This window comes from Pteropus alecto, unplaced genomic scaffold (assembly GCF_000325575.1).
Source record: "Pteropus alecto unplaced genomic scaffold, ASM32557v1 scaffold24, whole genome shotgun sequence".
In the NCBI taxonomy this organism is placed as follows: domain Eukaryota; kingdom Metazoa; phylum Chordata; class Mammalia; order Chiroptera; family Pteropodidae; genus Pteropus; species Pteropus alecto.
In genome coordinates, this window is record NW_006439192.1 from 27,080,323 (window position 1) to 27,108,151 (window position 27,829).

The window sequence follows — 27,829 nt, forward strand, 5'->3', positions numbered from 1 at the left end:
ATCTTTTGATTTCTTCCTTGATCTCATTGATAACCCATTCATTATTTATCAGCATGTTATTTAGCCTCCATGTGTTTGTGTATTTTCCAATTTTTTTCTTGTAGTTGATTTTTAATTTCACACCATTGTGATCAGAAAAGATGGTTGATATGATTTCAATCTTCTTAAATTTATTGAGATTTGTTTTGTGTCTTAACATGTCATCTATACTGAATATGTTCCACATGTACTTGAGAAGAATGTATATTTTACTGCTTTGGGGTAAAATGCTCTGAAAATATCTATTAAATTCATCTGGTCTAGTGTGTCTTTTAGGCCCATTGTTTCCTTGTTGATGCTTTGCCTGAAAGATGTGTCCATTGGTGTCAATGCGGTGTTAAAGTTTACTGCTATGAGTGTATTACCGTTGATCTCTCTTTTTATGTCAGTCAATAATTGCTTTATGTATGTAGGTGCTTCTACGCTGAGTGTGTATATGTTTACTAGGGTTATGTCCTTTTGATTTATCAATCCCTTTATCATTATGTAATGCCCTTAATATCTCTTATTATAGACTTTGTTTTAAAGTCTATTTTGTCTGATATAAGTATTGCTACCCTGACTTTTTTTTCATTTCCATTTGTGTGAAATATATTTTTCCATCCTTTTCTTTCAGTCTGTGTCTTTGATCTGAAGTGGGTTTCTTTTAGACAACATATGCATGGGTCTTGTTTTGTTATCCATTCAGCTACCTTATATCTTTTGATTGGAGCATTTAATCCATTTACATTTAAAGTGATTACTCATAAGTACATAATTGCTGCCATTTTATTATTCATATTTGTTATTTTCATTTTCTTTTTTACCTCTTCTCTTTTTACAGAAGTCCCTTTAGCATTTCTTGTACTACTGGCTTGCCAGCAATGAATTCCTTAAGTTTTTTGCTGTCTGGGAAGCTCTTTATCTCATTTTCTATTTTAATCAAAAGCATTGATGGGTAGAGTATTCGTGGTTGTAGATTCTTGCTTTTCATAACTTTGAATATTTCTTGCCAGTCCCTTCTGGCCTGCAAAGTTTCTATTGAAAAATTAGCAGACATTCTTATGGGAGGACCCTTGTAAGTAACTAGCTGCCTTTCTCTTGCTGCTTTTAAGATTTCTCTTTGTCTTTGACATTTGACATTTTAATTATGATGTGTCTTGATGTGGGTATGTTTGAATACCTCTTGTTTGGGACTCCTTGTGCTTCTCGAACTTGTATGCCTAATCCCTTTGCCAAATTAGGGAACTTTTCTGTCATTTTTCAAATAGATTCTCAATCCCTTGCTTTCTCTCTTCTCCTTCGGGCACTCCTATGATGCAGATATTGTTATGCTTCATGTTATTCCAGAGGTCTCTTAAACTATCTTCATTTTTAAAAATTATTTGTTATTCTGATTGAGTATATTCTGCTATCTTGTCTTCCAATTTGCTAATTTGGTCTTCTGCTTCATCCAATCTACTGTTGAATGCTTCTAGTATATTCTTCATTCCAGTTATCGTATTCTTCATTTCTGTCTGGTTGTTTTTTTATGGTGTCTATGTCCTTTTTCATGCTTACTATCTTTCTGTTGAGGTTTTCATTGTGCTTATCCCTTCTCCCCCTAAGTTCATTGTGCATTGTATAACCACTGTTTTGAACTCTATCTCTGGTAGGTTGCTTGCCTCCATTTCATTTGGTTTATTTTCTGGAGTTTTCTCTTATTGTTTCATTTGCAGCATGTTTCTTTGTGTTCTCATTTTATTAGGCTCTCTGTGTTCGTTTCCATGTGTTAATAATAAATGTTTTGTCTTTCAGCCTTGGTCAGATGGCCTTATGTGGAAGATGTCCTGTGTGGCCTTGTTGTACACTCTCCCTAATTAACTGTGCCAGGGGGAAGCTGCCTGTCAAAGGGATCCAGGTACTTTGTGGTTTGGGTGAAGTAGGATCTCAGGGGACAAGGGCTCTCAGGCCAATACAGTCTCAGTTTTGCTGCAACTTCTGTGCCCACATGGTCCCACTGTAGTCACAGATCACAGTGAGACCAACTGCTGTCTGTGATGGTCCCACAGACTTATGAGATTTCCCCACATGATATTGCAGCTCCTGCAGGCATCAGAGGTCTGCCTGCAACTAATTTCCCCACAATGTCCACACTATGCTAGCCAAAGTTTGTTGCCTGTGTAGATTGTGAGACCCAGGGGAGGGACAAGGTGGTGATGGTTATCTGTCAGTAGTCCTCCTGGGGCAATTTGTGGGTTGGTTGGGCCGGGTTCTCAGGAAGACAGTATCTGCCAGGTCAATACGGCCTCAGTCTTGCTGCAACTTCGGTAACCATTTGCGTGTTCTCACAAAAGTCACAGGTCACAGCAAGACCAGCTGCTGTCTAGGACTGGCCCACAGATGCTTGTCAACATAAGTTCGTGTTGGCAGCAGTGATCTGCCTGAAACTATCTCCAAAACATGTGCTCACAGCACTGGCTGTCAGCTACAAATGTTTGGCCCTAAAACAGTGGTGCAGGGCATGGCAGTCACCCAACACCAAAAGCCCCAGGCAATCTGTAGGTTGGGTGAGGTGGGCTGATCTCCTCAGGCCAGTGCTTCCATATTGGCTGTGTGGGAAGGATCTGCACAGGCAAGCTGGTACAGTCTGTAGATTATCCCATAGGGGGGCCTTCCTGAGGCACAATTGTGGCTGCCTTTCTAGCCTTCTTCTGGCACCAGCTAATGCCTACTTTCTTGGTATGAATCCCATGCAAACCTCTAACCCACTGCTGGTGTCCTCAGTGAGTGTCCACAGGTCAGAAAGCATGTGCGTGGACCCTTCAAATGGGCTTCTAGGGTTTCAGTCTCCTTTCATCTCCCCCAGAAAGCTAGAATCCCCTCTGGTTTATACAGTCAGGGTTATTGGAATCTCCTCTTTCTTGGGCTGAGACCCTGGGCTAAGGGGTCCGCAAATGAAGCCAGGACCTTCCTCTCCTTCGGGGGAGCCTCTACAGCCTCTCTCTCCCTCCTGGCAATCTTCCACCACCCACGGGTGCGAGTCCAGCCCAATTCGCAACTTTGCCCCTTCTACTGGCTTCGATGTGGCTCCTTTATATTATCAGATGTAAGTTTTAACATCAGCTGGATTTCAGGTGATTCTCCATGTTGATTATTTTATAATTTGGTCGTAATTTCAATGTGGACCTGGGAGGAGGCAAAACCCTGCTTTTACCTAGTCTGCCATCTTCCGCCCTCTAATCTAGTTTTTTTTAAGAAAAATTACTCTATTGTTCAGAAAAATCACCTATGCTCATTGTAATAAATTCAAATAATTAAACAAAGTACAAAATAGAATTTAGAAAAATAACTGTAACAATTTCCATATTTTAAAATCAATTTAATCTTTAAATTTATCAATGCTCATGACCAACCCTTTTAGTATGTCTCTTCATTCCAATTTTAGCATACATACTTTCGAAGCAAGCACACATACTCTTTAGTTCCCAAATTCTTATTTTTATTTAGTCCTTAAGTGACTACATTCCATTGTCAAGTAATTTTTTTAAAGAACAACTCAGACTCTAATGTGTTTGGGAATATTAACTAGTTGCTGCTTATTTGATGGACATTTTGTTGTATGCAATATTCTTCTGTCATACTTTCTTATTCCTTCAGAATCCACATGCATTTGTTACTGTCTTCTGGCATTGAATGATACTTTAGAGAAATCTGAGGTTAGTCTACTATTTTCTTCCTTGAATTTTTTCTATGTCTGGTTTCCAAAAAAATTACTATTATTTAAGATTCAATAGCTTATCTGGTTTATATCTGGTGTTGGGTGTTATGTTATTCTATTTCTCAAGAAGTACACTATGCTTATATATAAAAATTAAGGTTTGTTTATTACTTACTTTAGAGAATTTTTCTTATATAATTTAAATATATTTTATGTTACATTAATTAAATCTCTATGTAAGAAGCAGAAATTATTCTGATGTTAACTTATGTTATATTCTTTTTCTATGATGATTGTTTCTCTTTAGTTACATTAGTCTTTGTCTTTAAAAAATCTTCATTTTCTTTTCATTCTATTACTGCAAGACTTTCTCTATGCCAAGAAATCCTTTTTCAACAGTATCTGCTCTAATTTTTTTGTTTCTGTTTAATTTGTTTATGTTTTAGTTTTATTTATTTCATTATATTTACAAGATACCTTTTAATTTTTGTTTTCTTGTTTTATCATCTCACTTTTGAGCTTTCATTTTATTGACTTTAGTCTCATCATTAAGCTCTCGCTTTACTGAATAGTCTTACTAAGTAGTTCCTTTGTCCCCCAATTATGAAAAAATGATTTTTAATTTTTGATAATTATTTCTTCTAGAAGGAATACCTTGTTTGACTGTTGTATTATATGTTTATCTTCCTTCTCTAGGGCTCTAGAATATTTGTATAGTTGACATTTTATTTCTATTTATCTTGGTTGTGTCTTGGGCAAATCTGTTCAAGTATCTTTTATTATTATTATATTTTGGTCATAAGTAGATGATTTCTTCCTTCTGAAATTTTTTTGGGGAGAACTCTGACCTAGAATTTGAGGCCTTTATATATATTCCTATCTAATGCAGGTCAGTAGATCTGTTTTATATATTTGATGCCCATCTGTGATACCACCATTTTATTATGTTGTTTCTAGTGTTACTATGACCAGTGAAGAGACAGATTATGAATAATCTATACCTATCTCAAGTGCTTTGGCATATAAATGACATACATCATTTATGTTTAAATATCACTTATCAAAAGTGGTATGTTGCTCCAACATAATTATATGAAAAGCCGAGAAATGTAGGAGAATTTATAGACTACTTAGTGATCACTACAATCTCTGCCATAGTGCTTAACATATAGTCATCAAGAATCTGTTTTTCTGTATTTCTTGGCTCTTTTTTCTTCCATATTTACATATTGTGAGGTTCACTCCTACTATGAGAGGACTATTGCAAGTTCCTAAATTAAACTATCCTAGCACTGAGAGAGCTTTTTTATACCCAGTTTGATCATGGATGGATGTTGAATTTTCTCAAATACTTTTTCTGCATCTGTTGAGATAATCATAATTTGTATCCTTCATTCTTTTAATGTGGTGTGTCATATTGATTGCTTTGTGGATGTTGAACCATCTTTGCTTTCTCAGAATAAATCTCACTTGATGATTGTGTAAAATCTTTCAATGTACTTTTGAATTCTGTTTGCTAATATTTTATGGAGAGTTTTTTCATTTATGTTCATCAGAGATATCGGCCTGTAATTTTTCTTATATTGTATAGTCCTTGTCTGGTTTTGGTATCAAAGTAATACTGGCCTTGTAAATGATTTTGAAGTGTTTCTTCCTCTTCTATTTCTTGGAAAACACTGAGAAAGCTTTGTATTAACTCTTCTTTAAATGTTTGTTTGAATTTACCAGTGAGCCATCTGGTTCTGGACTATTCTTTGATGGAGATTTTGATTACTGATTCAACTTCCTTATTAAATGGATCTTTTCAGATTTTATATTTCTTTGTAATTTGGTCTTAGTAATTTCTACATTTAAAAAAACTTATCTTTTCTTCCAGGTTGTTCAATTTGTTGGTATATAATTGTTCATACTAGTTTTATATGATTCTTCATATTTGTGGGGTATTAGTTAAATGTCTTCTATATCATTTCTAATTTAATTTATTTGAATCCTCTATCTTTTTTATTTGCAAGTCTAGCTAGAGGTTTTCCTATTTAATCTTTTAAAAAGAATAGCTCTTAGTTTTATTGATTTTTTTCTATTACCTTTTAGTCTCTATTTCACTTATATCTACTCTGATCTTTGTTATTTTCTTCCTTATACTAACTTTGGTTTGTTCTTTTTCTAGTTCCTTGAGGGGTAAAATTATTTTGTTTGTTTCAGATAGGTATTTATTGATATGATATGATGTTTCCTCTTAGAACAGCTTTTGATCCATAAGAGTTAATATGGTATTATTTTATTTGTTTTTTAACCTATTGGTTGTTCAGTAGCATGTTTCAATTCTATGTATTTGTGAATTTTCTCGTTTTTCTCCTGTAAATTACTTCTAGTTTCATACCATCGTGGTTGGAAAAGAACTTTTATATAATTTCAATGGTCTTACATTTATCTAAGACTTGTTTTAAAGTCTAATATAATCTATCTTGAAGAAAGCCCCAGGTGCACTTGAAAAGAATGTGTTTAATGTGTGTTCTGCTGCTGTTGGATGGAATGTTCTAAATATATCTGTTAAGTCTATCTGGTCCAATGTGTCACTTAAGTTCAATATTTCCTCACTGATTTTCTGTATGACTGATCTAACCATTGTTGAAAGTAAGGTATTGAAATCCTCTGCTACTATTGGATTGCTGTTTGTTTCTCATTTAGGTCTGTTAATATTTACTTTACATATTTAAGTTTCCTATGTCGAGTGCATAAATATTCACAAATTTTATATTCTCTTGTTGTATTAACTCTTTTATTATTATATGTAGACCTTTCTTGTCACTTATTACAGTTTTTGTCTAGTATGAGTATAGCTACCTTTGTTTTCTTTTGATTTCTATTTTTCATGGAATATCTTTTTCTTTCTTTCCCTTCAGTCTGTGTGTGTTCTTAGCTGAAATGGCAACATATAATTGAGTCTTATTTGTTTGATTTTTTATTCAGCCACTCTATGTCTTTGGAGAATTAACTTCATTTACTTTTAAAGTAATTATTGATAAATATGGACTTACCCTTGCCATTTTGTTGACTGCTTTCTGGCTGCTTTGTAAATTCTTTGTTGTTTGTCTTCTCTCTGTCTCTTCCTTTGTGATCTGATAATTTCCATATTCTTTTTTCTTTGTCTTTTATGTATTTACTATAGGTTTTTGCTTTGTGGTTACCATGAGGCTTACATAAAACATCTTATATTTATAATAGTCTATTTTAAGCTGATAACAAATTTGAATGCATTCTAAAGTTCTACGTTTTACTCAGCCATTCACCTATATTTTATGATTCTAATGTCACAATTTGTATTTTTGATATTGCGTATCTATTAACAACTTCTTGTAGTTAGTTATTTTAATACTTTTGTCTTTTAATATTCATATTAGATTTATGCATAATTTACTTACTATTGTTACATTAGAGTATTCTGAATTTAACTATATATTTACCATTACTAGTGAGCTTCATACTTATACTAGTTGGCATCCTTTCGCTTGAGCTTGAAGATATCTCTTTCACATATCTTGTAAGGTTTCTAGTGGTGATGAATTCCTTTAGCTTTGCTTTTCTTGAGAACTTTTTATCTCTTTAATTCTGAAGAACAACTTTGCTAAAAACCTTTCTAAAGTCAGGGTTTTGTTTTGTTTTGTTTTAGCACTTTGTGTATACCATACCACTTTCTTCTGCCCTACAAAGCTTCTGTTGAAGAATCTGCTGATAATCTTATTGGGGAGCTCTTGTGTTTAATAAGTTGTTTTTCTCTTGCTGCTTTTAACATTCTCTTCTTCTTACAATTTAATTATAACATGTCTCAATGTGAGTGTCTTTATATTTTTCTTATATGGAACTCTCTGGACTGCCTGGATCTGGATATCTGTTTCTTTTCTCAGATTAGGAAAGTTTTCAACCATTATTTCTTTAAAGAAGCTTTCTACCCTGTTCTCTCTTCTCCTTCTAGGAGTCCTATAGTGGGAATATTGGTCTACTTGATAGTGTAGCTTAGCTACTTTAAACTGTCTTTGTCATTTTGTCCCCTTCTGATTGGATTAATTTTACTGTCCTCTCTTTGTTTTCATTGATCCTTTTCTTCCCCTTGATCTAGTCTGTTATTAAACTTCTCTATTGAATTTTTCAGTGTTGTTAATGTATGCTTCAGCTCCATGATTTCTTTTTGGTACTTTCTTACATTTTTTATCTCTTTGTTGAAATGCTCACTTTGTTCATGCATTATACTTCTGACCTTATTAAGCATTTTTATGACTGTTATTTTGAACTCTTTTTAAAATAAATCACTTATCTCTGTTTTACTAAGGTCCGTTCCTAGAATTTCATCTTGCTCTTTGTTTAAAAAAATTCCCTTGTTTTTGTAATTTTCTTGAATTTCTGAGTTGATTTCTATGCCTCAGATAAAACTGCCACCTCTCCCAGTCTTGATGAAATTGTCTTATGTTGGAGATGAAACTTATCTTTCAACTAGCCTGAGCTCTATACTGTCTCAAACCTTCATAATTGTTAAACCATCTGCTTTGTTCTTAGTGCTTCCCAGTATTTAAGGGTATACTGAGACCTGTCATTCACAAAAGATAGGGACTTATTCATCACCTTGATGCAGAATGACAGGAAGCCTGACTCCTAGGCAGCATCTTTTAAAGTATCCAACTTTCAGGTGGTCAAGAACTGTCTTTTTTTGTTTTTGTTGTTTGCTACAGTTCTGTGGAGTTTATGAATGCAAGCTTTGCTCATCACCAGATCCAGGCAATCAAGGGGCACATTCTCTTGGTGGCAGCTGCAAATGCTATGGCACCAGATGTGTGGACAATCTCCTCCCACCAGTGACTTGGAGGAGACAAAAGAAAAATACAGAGACAGTGATCATTGGCCTCTGGTCTCTGTGGAAGATTGTAGTTTGTCCCTAGATGTGCACTAAACTAGAAGACTAACCCTCTGTCTAGAATTTTTAAAAGTACGTAAATAGATATTTGTCAGGGGAAAATGGGGAGATGGGCCTTTCTATCTTCTCTCTTTGTGTTGATTGTTGACTGAGAATGAGGGGTGGGGGGTGTGATAGCCACACTGAATACTCACAAGACCATTAAAAACTGTTTGTTTGTTTTAGTCTTATGGGTCTCTGGCTTGCAGAACTAGGTGTTTTGGGAGCCCATCCTTTAGTCAGAAGTCTTTAAAAGTTGAGGTGTAAGTTGTTGAGTCCAAACCCTTTGCTCCTCAGGGAGAAGCTGAGAGTTTTAAGTTCCCTCCTAATTATATGTCACCCTACCAGGGATTGGGTTTAAGACAAGAATGTGTCTCAGCCTATCTTACTCACTTTGACAAGAATATTTTCTCATTTGCTCAATGGGTAAATGTCACTCAGATAGTTTCTGGATTTCTTTCAGAAGGAATTGGTCTGGCTATAGCTGTATGATTCAGTATGTCCATGGGAGTGGGTGAGTTTAGGAGCCTCTTATGTCATTTTATTGGACCAGAACCTGAAATATCTTAATATTCTTTAAGCTATGGATCTCTCTGTCTTCACTATGATAATAACAATTATACAGAGAGTCACCATTACAATGATCTGACTTACAATTTTCGACTTTACAATGGTACAGAAGTAATTTACATTCAGTAGAAACTGTACTTTGAATTTAAAATTTTTATCTTTTCCTTAGTTAGCAATATTCAGTACGATACTCTCTTATAATCCTGGGCAGTGGCAGTGAGCCACAGCTCCCAGTCAGGCGCATGATCCTGAGGGTAAACGACCAATACTTTATAGTGTACTATGTTGCCAGCATTTTTGGATATTGTGTTGTGAGCATGTTTAAGATAGGCTGAGCTAAGTTATACTGTTCAGTCGATTAAGCATATTAAATACCTCGTGACATGGTATTTTCAACTAATGATGGATTTATCAGATATAATCATAAGTCAAGTAGTAACTGTAGTAAAACTTAATATTTATTAAAAAATTGACATGCAAATTGTATTAATATAACATAATTAGACATATAATTTTAATGAATAACTGGTATTTATAACTTGCATAATTCTGACTACAATATTACGGTAATAATAACCTCTAAAATTTATTGGATATTTATGATGTGTAACTTTCCAGTTTTCTGGTAATTAATAGTGTCTTGGCCAGCATTCAAATTTGTTTTTATTTAAATGCACCTTTGTCCTGTCCAATTATTGTCATTTGACTCTCTGCTCTGATTTTACCTGTGCCTCATTCCCTTTAAAATGTCTTCTTAGCATTTCAATTTCTACGAAAGAAAAATTTCTCTGTGTATAAGGCTCACTTTTTTTCTTTTTTAAATTTCCTTTCTTCCATTCCCTTGTCATCAACTGGTAGATTGTAGGCTTTATTAATATTATTTCCTTTCTCAGTGAGGTTTGAGTTAAAAACAAAGAGGCTTTATCAGAGGAATTGCTATTCTATTCTATTTGAAAAATATGTATTATATTTTTTAGGTAGTGAGATGCCCAATCAACATTCTGTGAAATGACTTACTACACACTTGGCAGTTATGTCCTTTACTAATGTGAATTAAGAGACCTTGTCTACCTAAAAAGTATTAAGTGAAGCATCTGGATCTTGACATTCCTCATATTCTCCCAGGATAATATATTAACATTTAAAGATGATAGCTTGTTACTAGATTATCATTAGTTTTGAAGTTGATGCTTTAATTGTCTATTGTCTCTGAAAGTGGAGCAGTTGTGTGTAGGGTGCAGCTTTTGTAAAGTTGATATGTTTTGGAGGTTGTTCTGTCAAAAATTATTCACAGTGGATCTTGACATCCAGAGGAACACTAAATGTTAGTGTTGGTATTAAATCCTATTACTTTAGTGTGCTGAAAAGAAAAACCAACAGTTTCACAAATAACCCCAGTCCTGTTATTTATTTACTTTTTAACATAACGAAATGCCTATGTACACTTATATAATCCAAAGATATCAGAATCTAAAAAGACTGTCAACAGAAAAATCTTTAAGGGATAACAACTATTATGGGTTGAATTGTGTCTCTCTAAAAAATATATGTTGAAGTCATAACCTTCAAAATCTCAGAATGTAACTTTATTTGGAAATAAGGTCATTGTAGTTATAATTAGTTACATTAGGATAAGGTCATACAGAAGTAGGGTGAGCCTCTAATCCAAAATGACTGGTGTCCTTACAAGAAATCGCCATGTGAAGATAAAGACATACAGGAAGAACACTATATAATGAAAGCAGAGAATAGCATTATGCAGCTTCAAACCAAGGAATGTCAAAGATTGAAGGCTAAGAAGAAGCAAGAAGGATTCCCCTACATTTAGGGCCCATGGACTTGCCAACACCTTGATTTTGAATTTCTAGCCTCCAGACTGTGAAGCAATAAATTGCTGTTGTTTTAAGGTACCAGTTTTGTGGTATTTGTTACAGCAGCCCTAGGAAATGAATACATCAATTTTTATTTATTTTTTTATTCAAGGCCATTATCATTGTGCTTTAGCAGTTATCAAGAAATTAACACCTATTATTTGCATATTTTAAGGTTCTTATTAAATGCCCACTATGCTTATTTCTATATTTGCTGTAAGTCCCACAATATGTTGTCATTTGTATTAAATAGTTAATTATCTATTAACTATTAGAGATTTCAATAATAAGGAAAAAAACACTTTTATATATGCTCATATAGATAGGCTTTGTGGTGCTCATTATTCCTTCTTCTGAAACCAAAATATCTTGTAGTGTAAATCATCAAGTAAAATATTCTTTCAGCTTTTGTATACAAGAAAAATACTTTATTTAATTTTCATTTTTGAAAAATGTTTTCACTGGATACAGTTTTTAGGTTGATTGTTTAAAAACTTATTTTTCATACATTAAAAATCTTACTCCACATTCTTCTGGATTGCATTGTTTCTCACCTGAAATCTCCTATCTTTCTTATCTTTGTTCTTCCATAAGTAATGTGTCTTTTTTCTTTGGCCACTGTTAAAATATTCCCTTATTGCTGGTTTTAATCAATTTTATTATGATATAGTTTTCTTCACATTATTTGTGCTTGGAGGATGTTGAGTTTCTCAGCTCTGTGGATTTACTTCATCAAATTTGGAAAACTTTTGACTCTTATTTCTTCAAATATTTTTACTCACTTTTTTCCTTCACTAATCTTTTGGAAATTACAATTACATGTACAGCAGATCCTCACATAATGTTATTTCATTCAACATCATTTTGTTCAACATTGTTTTATTATGATGTGGATGAGATGCCATAGGAACTTAATTCTTGTTTATGTCAATTAACCTATGGTAAAATTGGTTTTCTAATATGTTGTTTTGCCTAAGGTCACAAAACCTATTGAAGACATCAAGGACTTAACTATGTATTTGACTTCTCAAAATTGTGACAAGACTCACTGATACTCTAGTCATTTTATATGAAGTTATTTTTCTCTCTACTTCTTTTTGGATAATTTCTATTGCTATGTCTTCAAGTTCACTAATCTTTTTCCCCCCAATATCCACTACACCATTAATCTTATCTGGTCTATTTTTCATCATTAGACTTTTAATTTGGGTTTCTTTCATACCATTCATGTTACTACTTAACATGTTTGATCTTTCCTCTAGCTTCTTAGACATATACGATTAAGTTATAATTGTGCTATTGGGTTTTTTCCCTTATCAGTTCTATCAGCTGTGTCATTTCCGGGTTGGTTTCTATTGATTGATATTTCCCTTTTCATTATGAGTTGTATTTTCTCATTTCTCCGAATGCCTAATAATTTTTACTTAATGCTAGACAGTATAAATTTTATCCTGTTGGATTCTGGATATTTTTGTCTTCCTATAAATATTTTTGAGCTTGATTGCAGCATATAATTAAGTTCCATGAAAATTTTCAATCCTTTAAGGTGTTTAAGGTATTGTTAGGAAAGGTCAGAGCCATGTTTTATTTAGGTTTCCCTCCTCCCCACCCCCAACCCCCATCAAGGCAATCACCTTATGAGTGCTATACTTAATGTCCCCTGAATCATGAAGCTTTCTATTCTGACTAGAACAGAAAATATTTCTGGCCTTCTGTGAACTCTAATCATTTTTAATATTTTTTTATTCTGGTCTCAAGTAGTTTTTTCACACACTTGAATTGGTTAATTCTCTGATAAATATCAGAGGTAGATCCTCTGCAGATATCTGGAGTTCTCTCTATGGAGTTCTCTTCTCTCTTCTACTTCTCTCTGTGCATAATGGATGCCTTGGCTTCCCCAGACGCCAGCTCCCTTTCTTAAGTTCATGGAGACCACTACGTTCTTCCTGATACCCCCTGCTTGTACAGAAACTACTCCAGGGGGTAAACTGGGGCTGTCGTGATGCTCACTTTGTTTGTTTCCTATTTGTCAGGGTATACTACCTCTCATTATTCTTTTCTGCCTAATGTCCAATGCCTTGAAAGATCTTAAAAAATATTTTTTTCCACTTTTTTGTTTTTGGTGGGAGGGTAAATCTGTCCTTATTACTTCATTGTTTTTGGAAGTGAAGTTAGAAAACATTTTTGTTTTTGAAAAATAAATTAATATATTTTCCCTTGTATTTATTTTTGACCCTTATAAGTTATAAGTTATAAGTTAAGGGTCAAAAATAAATACAAGGGAAAATATATTACTATTTTTGACCCTTAACTTATAAGTTAAGTTAAACTTATATTATCTTATATTAAACTTATATTAACTTATATAAGTTAAGTTAAAATATATTATCCCTTGACAGTATCCTCAAGAGTCCTAGCAGATGAAAATGAGGGCTTGTTCAGCTACATAGTGCATGGACTGATCATTGAGGGCCAAGTATCAGAGTCCTGGAAATCTCAGAAGATGTCAGAATAAACAGATAATAGCAAAGGCATGGTGTCTACTACTCATGATATAATATTTCCTTGAAAACTCTGGACTTAAATCCACCCCAGGGAAATCTGAATTGACTGAGATTCCATTTCCTACAATACAACAGAATACATATGAATTTTATACTATTCTACATATAAATTATTGCACTCCCTAGACAAATGGAATATTAGGAAAGAGGAGCTGTTTATTTTGGTGAGAAGATAGGAAAATTATGATATATAAATTTTTAGTCATATTGAATTGAGGTCATATGACATAAGAAATATGTACTGATAAGATATCAGAATATTAAATGTAAATTTATGATTCACATAGGAATTCCCATAAGAATGGAAGAGGTCCCTGAGGAAATGAGTTTAGACAGAGAATAATGAAAACAAAAATGATAGGATGAAGCAAGACTTGCCAGTATGCAAAGAAAGAACATTCAAAGCCACTGGCAAACAAAGCAAGTTAGGGTTCACAGAACAGAGAGTTTCAAAAAGTGCATAGTCAGCAATATTGTGGGCATAAAGGATGTATTAGGTTAGGATAGAAAATTCACAGCACACATGATGACACTCCTACCTCCTGCATCTTTAGCAGCCAGCATTGAACTACAGTGTATTCTTTTTAATTGGACTCAGATACATCCTCACAGTTCCTCTAAATTTAGTTTTTCAAGCATATAAATAAGACATTAGTTTATTAGATCTAAAGATAGAGACTCCAACTTGTAACTTTGCCTGAGTAAGTTCATAGTAATAGAAATTCCACTATGCATCACCTTGCCTGCTATATAATCAAATTATATTTATAGTCCATTTCTCTCCATTTAGCAGCTTGAAAAATCTCAATTCACATTAGAGCCCTATATTTGTATAGTGTGTCACTGTGTACAAATCATCGTTACATCTTATATAAGGTCTTAAAATAGATCTATATGATGGGATGAGAAAAAATATAAAAATTACAAAATTTATCATTTTAATTTATAAATTATAAAAATTGTAGTCATAATTTGTGGTTTATATAACTGAGAATATCAGAGGTTAATTGCTCAATATCATAATCCTCCTAAGCAGCAAAATCAAGGCAAAACAAATAAATATCTCTGGCTCCAAGTATTACTCTTTTTCAGTTCAGTTTATTTTTTTATCATTGTCCAGTTGAAAGTTCTATTTTTCATGCTTTGCTTTCCCTGAGTTCTGTTACACATGTGACGCTGATCTGCTCCAGCTACTTATTAAGGAAAATACAATTATTCAGGTTCTTCTTATGACAAGCACTCAATTATTCATTGTACATTTGCTATTTCATGTAACTCAGTTCTAATAACAACTCTGTGAGGTAAATATTATATTATTTTATACTTGACGAAATAGGTTTGGAAAGTTTAAATAACATCTAAGATTTGCAATTAATTATTGAATTGAGAATTCTAAACATGATAATTCTATTAATATTTTGCTGAACCTCAGCCTCTCTTGAACTAAAAATCTTCTAACAGTTATTCATTCCCTTAGTTATTCACTCCTCAGACATAAATCTGTATCTCCCACCAAACACCCCTTTCCTAGGAACAATGAAAGGTAAAAGGGATATAAAGATGAATGTCTGGGGCTACTATAAGTGCATGGTCCACACCCTGTTCTCTACCTGAAACCCAACAACTAAACCACTATTATTCTTTGACTTGTAAAAAGTCATTAATAACTCTTGGGAAATTCAGAGTGGTTTCTATTATCTAGCAATTAGTCCTGGGACCTCTGGTCATTTGAAATTCTGTTTTACTATAATGCTCTCAATTTGGAGACTGGGTGGACGGTGGGAGCATCATCATACCTTTTAACAGCCTGCTCTTTGCAGGAAGGAAAATATGCTCATTTCACTGATGCAAAAATATCCCCTCGAGGTTAGTATCTGGGCAGACTGACACTGCATGGGTGGTTATCATTACTATCTGATTTGCCTTCCAGGGATCTTAGGAGTATCACCAGCTTTTATATATGATTTTGTGAAGCTCTGCATCCTCAAGGAAAAATACATAAGGAAAAAATTCTCTTTGAACAAAGGGAATATAAGCATGTGGAACCTGGAGATGGAAGGGAGGGAAAAGTGAATCCTACATTTATTTCAGCTAGAGTTTGCTGTTGTGTATGCCTAAGTACTGGTGAGGTAAGAGAAATGCATGCAAATTCAGAATATAAAATCATGGACTTTGCATTTGTATTTGGCTTGTGAGAACATGTTGTCACATTGGATATTCAAACTTCCCATCAAAGTTGCAGAAGAGGAAAGTAAACACAAAATTCCTAGGGTCTGGGGTACAGATTCAGAGAAGGACATATATTTTTAGATATCTTGATTTATCATAAAAATTTATGAGGTATCTAATCTGATTAATTATAAGAATAATGCTTTCCCACCAACTTCTGGAAAAAAAAATGGGTGCCCTAAGAAGCCATGTTTGTATTGGGACTTACTCTTTTGCACGTTTTTAACATATACTCTAGTTTAGTTAGAATAAAATTATACTGAGAAGCAGATTTTTGAGATATAATAATCTGGTTTACTTTATTTTTCTTCCTCATAAATGTTAAAGGAAGTTAAATGTTGCAACCATCTTCTCTTGACAGTCCATCATTATAGGATTTCAGGCCTTTCCAAGGGCAAAGTGCTTGATTAGAGAAAGTCAACTTGCTCAGGTATGTTTCACTCCATGTTTGCCATAGTATAAAGGCTTTAGCTATTGAGAAACCTTTTACATGTAATTCATCTTTACCTCTCCAGCTTGGTGATTGGCATTTAAAAGTTTTCAGGTATTGTGAATGGGCTTTATTTTTAGGAACACAAATCTATTTGGTAAGAAAATCCACAGTGTCACCCCTATTAGATCTGAACTTCTGTGTAGTCCTACAGATTGCCTGTGTCAGGGGCTCTTGCAGGCCTAGTGAAACTATAAGAATCTGTTCTTATAGATCTGCAGGTTTATAGCTATATCTATAACTATATCCATAAAAGAAATTGTTTTTTGACTCAACAGGTGTGTTCATTGAAGATCAATTGGTCAATTCTATGAGAAACTCTGAAAATAAGAATTCGTTACCATTGTTATTAAATTTGCATGTGGTCAATTAAAGAAATTTTCTGTACCTATCTATATAATTCCACAATATGATTTAATAAAAATAACTTAAAGAGAACATTGATAGGTGATCAAAACTTTTTTCAACATTACATAATATTAAAGGATATTCGAGATTGTTATTGGTGTGTTTAGTACTATATGTCAATTAGTACTGTATGTCAATTATCTATTTTGTAAACCAGCAAATTGATAAAGAATACTTACTATTCTCAGCCAAACCATGGCTCTTACATGCCCCAAACTCTATCTTTATAATAATTAAAACAGTAGGAGTAACAACAAAAACAACAACAAATAATAATAATCACTACTGTGGGTTCTGGTCAAGATGATGAAGTAGGTTAATGCTGTGCTAGCTTCCTCCCACATTAACATCAGAATTACAACTAAAATGTAGAACAGCCATCATTGAGAATCACATGAAGTCTAGCTGAACAGAAATCCTATAACTAAGGATATACAGAAATGGCCACCTCCAGGCTGGTGGCGGGGCGGGGGCATGGCAAAGACACAGAATGAGCTAGATCCATATCCACATGTGATGGTTAAAAATCAAGAGGGCTATTGTGGCTGTAGGGACCTCCCTGAGAAGTGAGGGGTCCCAGTCCCACACCAGCTCCCCAGCCCAGGGTTCCAGTGCCTGGAAGAGAAGTCACCACAATCTCTGGCTGAGAGAAACTAGCAGATATTGTGGCTGAGTGAGACAGAGGACTGCTGGAGGCCCAGGTGATCCTCTTAAAGGGCCTATACGTAAACTTACTTGCTAATGAATTCACTCACTCTGAGCTCCAGCACAAAGGCAACAGCTTGAAAGGTGCCAGGGATATGCGAGGAGAAACTGAATTGTCTGGCTAAGTCTGGAGGGGCAGCTTTCTCTTAGACAGAAGTGCTGGCAGAAGCCATTGTCCTTTGTTGAGCCCTTCACCGATACAACGTGCACATCAGGTGCATGCCATATATCAGTCTCCATCAACCTGGCTAACACCATTGACTTCACCCTGGTGATTCCCTGAGACCCTGACCCACACAACTTTCGGGCCCACCCAAGCCACTTCCAGTGGCTTTTCCATACAAATAGCTTTTCTTGGCTCATGCCGAGGACTCTCCTAAATCCTCTCAAAGGTTCACAAATCCAAGAAGAATCAGCCTCCACATGCCCTGTACATCTTGTTAAGCACCCCAAGCCCAGCAATAGTGATAGTATACCTCAGTTTGCAGCTTAGTCTCTCCCAGGCACCTCCATGCCTAGTATAGTGGCAACCATCTGAAGATCACTTTGTAGCTCATACCAAGTGCCCCTGGGCAAGGGATAGGAAGCAGCCAACCTTGTCTGCACCAGAGCTCCTCCCAAGAGACCTTAGAACCAACACACATGGTGGCCAGCTTCAGACCAGACCAAAGCACCACCCAACTACCTCCACAAATGACATACTCAAAGAGCAGAATTGGCAGGCACCAGAGCCCTGTTAAAACAAATCCTGCTCATAAGGTCAGCCCTGGCATAAGAGCTCTTCCACTGTAGTCACACTGGTCCTCACAATCAATTATCCTGAAGGCCAATTCCTCCCACTGACATGTCAACAGCAATCAAGGCTCTACTACAACAGGAAGGTACACACAACCCGCACAAGGGACACACCAGCAGCACCCAGTTCAACTAACTAAGGAGAATGTGCCACTGGGCCCACAGGACACTTAATATGTAAGACCAATCTACTAAGACTGGGAAACATAGCAACATTTTTTGATATGCACAAACAAACACAGGTAGAAAGCCCAAATGAGTAGAAAAATGTCCCCCAAAAAAGAACAGAAGGAAACTTCAGAAAAAGAACTAAACAAAATGGAGACAAACAATCTACTATGAAGAGTTCAAAACACTGGTTATAAGGACACTCAATGATCTCACTACTGTCGGTTCTGCTCACTGAGAACTTTAAGAGATGGAAAACATAATAATGGAGATAAAAATAAAAATGAACCAGTCAGAAATAAGGAATACAATAATGGAAATAAAGAATACATTAGAGGATATGAAGAATACATTAGAATACAGTAGATTAAATAAAGCAAAGGATTGAATTAGTAATTTGGAAGATAAGGTAGCAGAAAACGCCAAATGTGAACTCTAAAAATAATAAAAAAAAAAATTCCAAAAAAAGAGGATAGTTTAAGGGGTCTCTGAGACAACATTAAGCATTCTGGGACAACAATAACATTCACATTGTAAAGGTACCAGAAGGAGAAGAGAGAAAGGCATTGAGAAACCATTTGAAGAAATAATGACTGAAATCTTCCCTAACCCAGTGAAGGAAATAGACACACAAACCCAGAAAGCACAGAGTCCCAAAGAAGATGAACTTAAAGAGGCCCACATCAAAACACATCATCTTTAAAATATAAAAGCTTAAAGACAAAGAGAGAATCTTAGAAGCAGCAAGAGAAAAGCAATTACTTACCTATAAGGGAGCTCCCATAAGACTGTCAGCTGATTTCTCAACAGAAACTCTGCAAGCCAGATGGGATTGGCACAAAATATTCAAAGTGATGAAAAACAAGGACCTACGACCAAGATTACGCTACCCATTAAAGCTATCATTTAGAACTGAAGGGCAGATAAAGATCTTCCCATCCAAGAAAAAGCTAAAGGAATTCATCAACACAAAGCCGGTACTACGGGAAATATTAGAGGGACTTCTTCAAGAAGAAGAAGAGAAGGAGGAGGAGGAGGAGGAGGAGAAGGAGAAGGAGAAGAAGAAATCAAATATATGAATAATAAAATGGTAATAACTACATATCTATCAACAATTACTTTGTATGTAAATGGATTAAATGCTCCAATCAAAAGATAGGGTAGCTGAATGGATAAGAAAATAAGACCCTTATATACATTGCCTGCAAGAGACTCACTTCAGATTAAAAGACACACACAGACTAAAAATAAAAGGATGGAAAAAAACAGAAAAAAATAAAGCTTAGGTAGCAATGCTTACACCAGACACAATAGACTTAAACAAGAAGGACCAATAATTCCACTTCTGGATATTTACCTGAGGAAACTCAAAACACTACTTTGAAGGGACAGGTAAATCCATATGTTCATTGCACCATTATTTACAATAGCCAAGATATGGAGGCAACCTGGGCCTATCAATGGAGGAATTGATAAAAAAAAAAAAAAGAGGTGGTACATATATACAACAAAATATTACTCTGCCATAAAAAAGAATGAAATTTTGCCATCTGCAACAACATGGATGGACCTAGAGAGTAGTGTGCTGAGAAGAGTCAGACAGAGAAAGAGAAATGCCAGATATCACTTGCATGTGGAATCTAAAGAACAAAATAAATAAATAAACAGAAACAAACTCATAGATACAAAGAATATTATTATGGTTGCTAGATGGAAGGGGGATTGAGGGGGGTGGATAAAAAATGGAGAAAGGATTAAGAAGTACAAATTGTTAGTTACAAAATAGTCATGGGAATGTGAAGTATAGCATAGGGAATATAGTCAATTATATTGTAATTATCATGCATGGTGTTAGATGGGTACTATTTTTATCGGGATGATCACTTCATAAGTTATATAAATGTCTAATTATTATGCTGTACACCTGAAACTAATATCATATTATATGTCAACTGTAATTGAAAAGTAAAAAAAAATTTGAAAATATAATCATAATAATAACAATAACTACCCTTTGAAGAATTTTTTATGTCAAATGCTGAACTAAGTATTTTATCCATCTCATTTACCTTCTCAGTAATTGTATGAGATGGGTACTATTTCACAGGTAAGGCAATTGAGAATTAGTGATGCTACAAAACTTGAACAGGGCCACAGAGTTAGAAAGCAAGAGCAGTGGAGTTCAAACACAGACCCCCTAGCTTCAGGGTCCTTGCAGTAATTAAGACTTCATACTACCTTTCCATATTCCAGACTTGCATTTGTTTTTCTCATACTCTCACTTTTGGCATTTACCACAATGCACTGATGGATGCTTCAAAACTCATTTAGCTGAATGAAAATAAAAGGTAATACATTGAATTTAGCTGTGACTCCAGTGAGATTCTTACATTGTAGACTATATGTAATGAGTTCACTTCCCAATAAAAAGTACAGGAACAAAATCCTTATTGTTTGCTTTTCCCTCTTGGAAAAAGCCTGTGTTCAGCTATGGCCATCATCTCTGGTGGTTTTACTCCTTTCATCAATCAGATGACCTGGAATTTTTTATTCAATACTTACCCTTCCTGATAATGATCCCAGTATTGTCTTCAATCATGATATTCAAACATGTACTCCAGGCATTCTACTGGATTTGATGCACTAATTTAAGTAAAATTTACTGAACAAAGAGTACCTTCCTCCTCTCTTCTCAGAAAGAAAAATAAATTAACTTTTCAAACCTATAAATAATCTTACCAGTATAATTAGTTCTGTTACCCATTCACCTACTCACTTATTCTCTCAAATTCTTTTTCATTTTCTCAACTAATTTTTTAAAGCTTGATGTAATTTCAGCTTTCAAATTCATATATAGTGAGGGCAACCAGCAGGTAACTACATGATTATAACTGAGTGTAAGTACTAACATTTGAATACAGTGCTTTGCTGTCCTGGTTTGCTCAGGACTCAGAGGTTTCCTGGGTTATGGGACTTTCATTGCTAAAACTGGGTCAATCCCTGGCAAACTGGGACATTTGTTCACATTGGCTATGGGAATATAGAGGAGGAAACTGATGACACTGCTTGAAGAAGCAGCAGAAAGTTTACAAGAAAAGGTAGTTGTAACATTGAAATTTTATGCCAGGCAGGTGGTGGGAGAGTCAGTTTCTTAACGACCTGGCCAAGTAGCACCCACTTTATATTCTCCAGGGAACCCTGGAAGAAGGGGCCATATGATATGTGATGCTGGACTAGATAATTTCCCTGCTAAATGAGAAAGAGAGAGAGAGAGAGAGAGAGAGAGAGAGAGAGGTCTTTTTAAAATTATTTCTTTCTAAACTTTTGAAGACGTTCTTACACATTTCACTTTTTTTTCTGTAACCAAAGCCTGAGCCACATTGCCATGCAGAATGCTTTTCGGAATTATCAATTTGCTGTATTTCACCCCTCAGATATCATAGAACTAAGAAGTCTCACAAGAAGAAAAGAATGTCTAAGTACTGTAGCATCTTCCTCCTTCTCTAGGTGACATGGACTTACTGACAATTGTTCCCAATATGTGGCTAAATCACTGCCAATGTTCTCATGGGTGACCCAGATGAAAGCACAGGCTGGAACCTCTATCAAGGACAGATGATCTCTGTTCCAGAGGCAGACCTGAATCTCTGGAGCCCTGCTATTTAAGGGCGGCATAAAGCTGCCAGAAACATAATAATTGCTGTGATTATGATTATGAGTGCCTTTTAATTGCTGCTGCATCATGCTAAGTATTTTGAAAAGGAAAAAGTGGGACGTTATGAATAAATGATCACTTAAAATATTTAAATGGATGGTTATAATATACAACTTTGGAATACTTTGTTTTATATTACCATTGAGTATGAGTACTTTCTGCAAAAATACAGAAAATTTATGTTCAGTGATAGGCAGTTTAGATATTTAGCAACTTGATACATTTATATGTACTACTGTTTAAGAAAACTTGTATGAGTAACAGATAAATTAGGATGTATTTAATTACATAATATGGAGATTTAGGATGCTTATTTCAAGAATATATTAGAAATAATATTGTATTAACTTTGGGTAGTAAAAACAAAATGCAATGTACATATGATGTATTATTGAATTGTACACTTGAAACCTATATAATTTTATTAACCAAAGACATCCCGATAAATTTAATAAAATATATATTTAAAAAATGATGTTCTTAATCTTCCATTTCTAATAGAAACTTGAAGTTCACAGAAAACTAAACTTGGTTGACGAAAAGTTATTTTCTAAATTCTCAAATCTTTATTTGTATAATAAAATACATTAGTAGTGCAACACAGTGGTAGAGTTTTTATATAAATTGTAGTTTAGAAGATAGAGAACATGACCTACCAAACAGAAATAGAAAATCTTTTGCTGATGAGAAGAGTAATTTTGAGACAATATCACAAGGATGGGACTGCTGCTGCCTGGGTACTTGACAACATAGGTACCTGAAAACAGACCTGTATTTCCTATCTCCTAAATCTCAGGCAATCACAATAGAGTCCCAGCAGGTAGAGAAGAAATGAGAGAATGTGCCAGCTGTTACTCTATTTCTGAGATCAGCATCATCCAAAAGCAATGAAGTACTCTAGGCAGAGGGAGTTTTCTCAGTAGATGGACCTGAAATAGTCCAGACCCTTCCACAGATTCTGTGGGTCATGCCAGGAATCCAGGAGTTCCTAAAATCTGTGTAGAGATCTGTAAGTGGTCTACAGTCAGAACGAAAAAGCTCTAGGTTAGGGGTTAGCAAACTGTGGCATGTGGGCCCAGTCCCACAAACCCTGCAAGTCTGATTATTTGTAGCCATGAGCTAAGAATGATTTTTTAAAATTTTTTATTAAAGAAAATTTGAAGAAGAAATAGGAAGGTGTGGAGGAGGTGGCAGAAGAGAAAAAAGAAAGAGAAGAACAAGACAAAGGAGAAAAACACCAATCACAAGAACACAAGAACAAAAACAAGGAAATTATGTGAGAAAGACTGTACGTGACCTGCAAACCTAAAATATTCACTATCTGACCTTTTATAGAAACGGTCTGCTGACCCCCGCTACAGAGCATAGGGACCTCATAATGGCGGTAGGTTGCAGTCACCAATGACTTCAGTGTCAGCAGCCAGTACAACTCTCAGAAGTCTAAGCAGGAGCAGGACCATACTGGTGGACACCAGCAAAGGGACCAGAGCAAACCAACCACATTTCTATAGAGACCAAGAGAGAGCACTAAATGAAGCTGTGCATTTGAATCTTCTCTTCATAAGTCCATGAGGATAAATAAGGTTCATCCTGAACGCAGACCTGGTCTTGGAAAGAAGGAAGGTGGACCCTGTTGAGAGAGGAGAAATGGTTACGATTGGAGTTTGAACTTTGAACTGAATATTACATGAGGCTGAGTTAACCTGAAAAAGATGGTCTAAGCTTCTTAGTTTAGCCATTTTACCTTTTTGGGGATGTTAGACTGACGATCCAGGGCAAAAATGAGAATAGTTATTGAAAGAAAAGATTACTTTCACTTGCCTATATCTATACAGTTTACATTTTGACCCCTATTGCATTAACTCTGTATTTAGAAAAGAGAGGTTGTGCTATGGTAACTAATTAACTTGGAAATCTCAGTGGCTTAACACAACAAAGGTTTATTTCTCAATTGGGTTACTTACCTCGAGTCAGTGGGCAGAGGACTCTGCTCCACATAGCCTTTCAGAGACCTAGAATAATGAAAGCCATATCATTTTGTAGTTGTGCCAAATGGTCACTAAGAAGGGAAGAAAAAGATAAAGGGGGAACATATACTCTAATTGACTCAGCCTGAAAGTAAATGTGTTGTTTTTGTTCACAATCTATAGACAGGATAAATTCTATAATCCCAACCTAACTGCACGCATGGCTTGGAAATATAGCAGAAGAAATGGAATACTTGGTTTAACTCACCCATTTCAAAATTATGTTAGAGTTAAAGTATTCATGCCTTAGAAAGTGTTTGCAAACAGAGACAGAGAAGTTGAGAATCTTCAAATAAAGTTGACAATTTTGAAGTCAAGGCAAAATAATAAAACAATAAAAAGTTAAGACAAATTTAAATAATGAAAAATGAAAAAAAGAATGTAAACTTTTGGAAAAACAATTTGATTTTCCCAGTTTTATTTTAGCTATTAAGAAATAGTTGCTAAAGCTGTTCTGAGTTTGGAAGCTTAAAAAAAATCTATATTAATAAGATGACATTTACCTCTGTGATATTCATGAAAGATTTGTTTACTCAAAACCACCTCAGAGATTTAAGTCACATGGATGGTTTTATCATGCATTGATTACTAGAGTAAACCAAGCTGAATCTAATGAATGTATTTTGTAAACATGTTTTAGATATTCAGTAATGTCATGATTGAAATATGTATTATGGATTCTGGGTATTTTTAATATTATTCTTTTGCAGCACATAGAGTGGTTGTGGTTACATTCACCTAGCTTTCTAATATAGTTTCCCAAATGAGTTTATCTTGTGAAATGAGCTGCATAACATAATGTCCTAAGAATTGTTTATCCAAAAAGATATTGAGTGCTGCTCAGTTTAACTCATGTTCTTGCCTGAAGCAATCGGTAACTTATTTCTGGGATCCATCAAATAGGTGTCTTTGAGATGAATGATTTGACTAGATCAGATTCAGTGAGAATTTAAGCCCTGATACTCAGAAGCATGAGCTCAGTAAAGAACAATACTAGCATTGTACCTGTGTTTACTGCATGTATTTTTTAAATTTTTTATTTAAGTATAGTCGGTATATAATCTTATATTGTGGTTTTTAAGTTTCAGGTGTTCAGTATAGTGATTCAAGATTTTTATATAATACAATGTGATTGCTCCAATAATTCTAGTAACCATCTGTTATCATGTAAACTTATCACAATATTATTGAGTATATTTCCCTTTGAGGTTGGATGAAAAGGGGAGGTGAATACTGCATATATTTTTTAAAATTAATAGGTGTACAATATAGTGATTTGAGATTTTTATATCATACAATGTGATTGCCCCACTAATTCTAGTAACCTTTTTAGTAAACTTCTTCTAGAAAAGTTTTAGATTTACATAAAAAATGAGCGGAAAGTTTAGAAAGTTCTCATATACCTCCCTACAGTTTCCCATTTGTTATAATTAATGAACCAATATAGATACATTATTATTAACTAAAATCTCTAATCTATTTACATTTTCTTAGCAGCCTAAAATAATAACAATCATTATTTTTTCCAATTCTTCATCTGGACTGGACTCACTTGGGCAGTTCTACTCAATATTGTTTTTTGCTGAATTTGGACTTAAAAGATGGCTTCTTCACTCATATGTCTAGCACCTCAGCTAGGATGCTGGGACAGCTGAGACCCAGCTGAGTAGCCCATGCTAATGTTTCTGCCTCCTTCGACCTCTCCATGTGGTCTCTCCAGTAGCATAGGCAGACACCTTTATATGGTGAATCAGATATGTCACAGTGAGTATTCAAGTCCCAATATGCAAGTGCTTATTAAACTTTTGCTTGTATCACACTTGCTAATGTCTTATTGGCTAAAGCAAATCACACAGCCAAGACCAAAGTCAATGTGGTAGGAGACAAATAAGGGCGTGAATATATGTACTAGTAGTCTATCACACTGCAAGAATGACTAAAATTAAAAAATATTGACATACAAAATGTTGGTGAGGGTATGGAGCAACTAAAACTCTTATAACTTTCTAGTAGGAGTATAAATTGCTATGACTATTTTGGCAGTATCAGTAAAGCTAAATATCATTACACTATGACCTAGCAATTCTACTACTAGTATCATTAAAGCTAAATATCATTACCTTATGACCTAGCAATTCTACTATCAAGAGAAATGAGTATTTATATCTACAAAAAGAATCATATAATAATGTCTTAGCTTTATTCATGAAAGTAAAACAAACAAACAAAAACACTAGAAAGAACTCAATGTATATCAGCAGGATAATGGGCAAGTAAATTACAAGATAGTCATACAATGGAATAATATACATCAGTAAAAAGAACAAAACTTTGCTACAGTCGACAGCCTGGATGAATCTTACAGACATTATGTTATGCGAAAGAAACCACAAACACAAAGCAGTCTATATTGTATAACTCCATTTAAAGATGATCACCTCTCCTGATTTTAGCACTGAAAAGTTCATAGCCATGAAACCCCTCAATTCCAGGATAACTAGAATGACTAGCCAGTCTTCAGTCATATAAAGCTTAAGAATAAGCATAATTAATTCATTTTTATAGAAGTAAGAATAGACATTACTTCTGTGTTGCACATTGAATAGAAAAAAAGAAGAAACTTTCTACAATGTGGAAAAATTCTATATATTGAGCTAGATGGTGGTTACATGGATGTAAACAAATGTAACAATTCATTAGATCTACTTTTAATTTTAATACAGTTTATGCATATTACTGTGTAAATATATCTCAATAAAATTTTAAAAATTAAAAAAACACAACATTTCTGTATTTACTGGTATTGGAGTGGAACACACTTTACCTTCAAGGTTCTTTTGGCTAGTCTAATAATCAGATAGAGATGAGACAGATTTTTAAGAGAAGAGAGCCAACTTTAATACATACAAATGTATTCTATACATATGTATAGAAAGCCTGCCTACATGAATCAAAATACATGTGCATAAGAGGTTCAGAGATAGAAAAGGAATATAGGTATATAAGAAATCCTGAGCTAGGGATGAAGGAAGGTGTCTTGTGGGCTTAAAAGGATAATTGCAGGATGATAAGGGCAGATGCTTAATAAAAAGAAGTTTGCCCTGCCCTATAGATAGGTCAAGAGTTTATCTCTGATAATCTCTTATTATGAGCAATTTAAATTCTTCTAGGTAGTTAAAGGGGTGGGAAGCAGAACTTTCTCTTGAGCTTGTGGCTAATGTTGCCTTTAGCTTATAATTCATATACCACAGAGCATGTCTTGGGATGACTCATTCTGAACCCCTATACTGGCTATGTGATCTTAGCAATTTCTTACAACAGTCTGAATGTAGATTTCTCGCATGTAAAGTGAACATAACAGTAATTATCTCCTATGGTTGTGATATATTGGTTCACATCTTTGCAAATCTAAGGGTAAATGCTTTTTCCAAGGGAAAATTTTCTGTTTCAAACATTACGTCAAAGGACTTTCCATGATGAGTCATTCATTAGCTTGTGACAAGACATTTTCTTTAACAACTTTTTCTCTAAGCAGTCACCACCTGTGATGAAAACGCAGAGCAGGAAGCTACATCCTAGCAGCTAAAAATAATAGCAAGCAACCTTTTTAACTATATGGCTTGA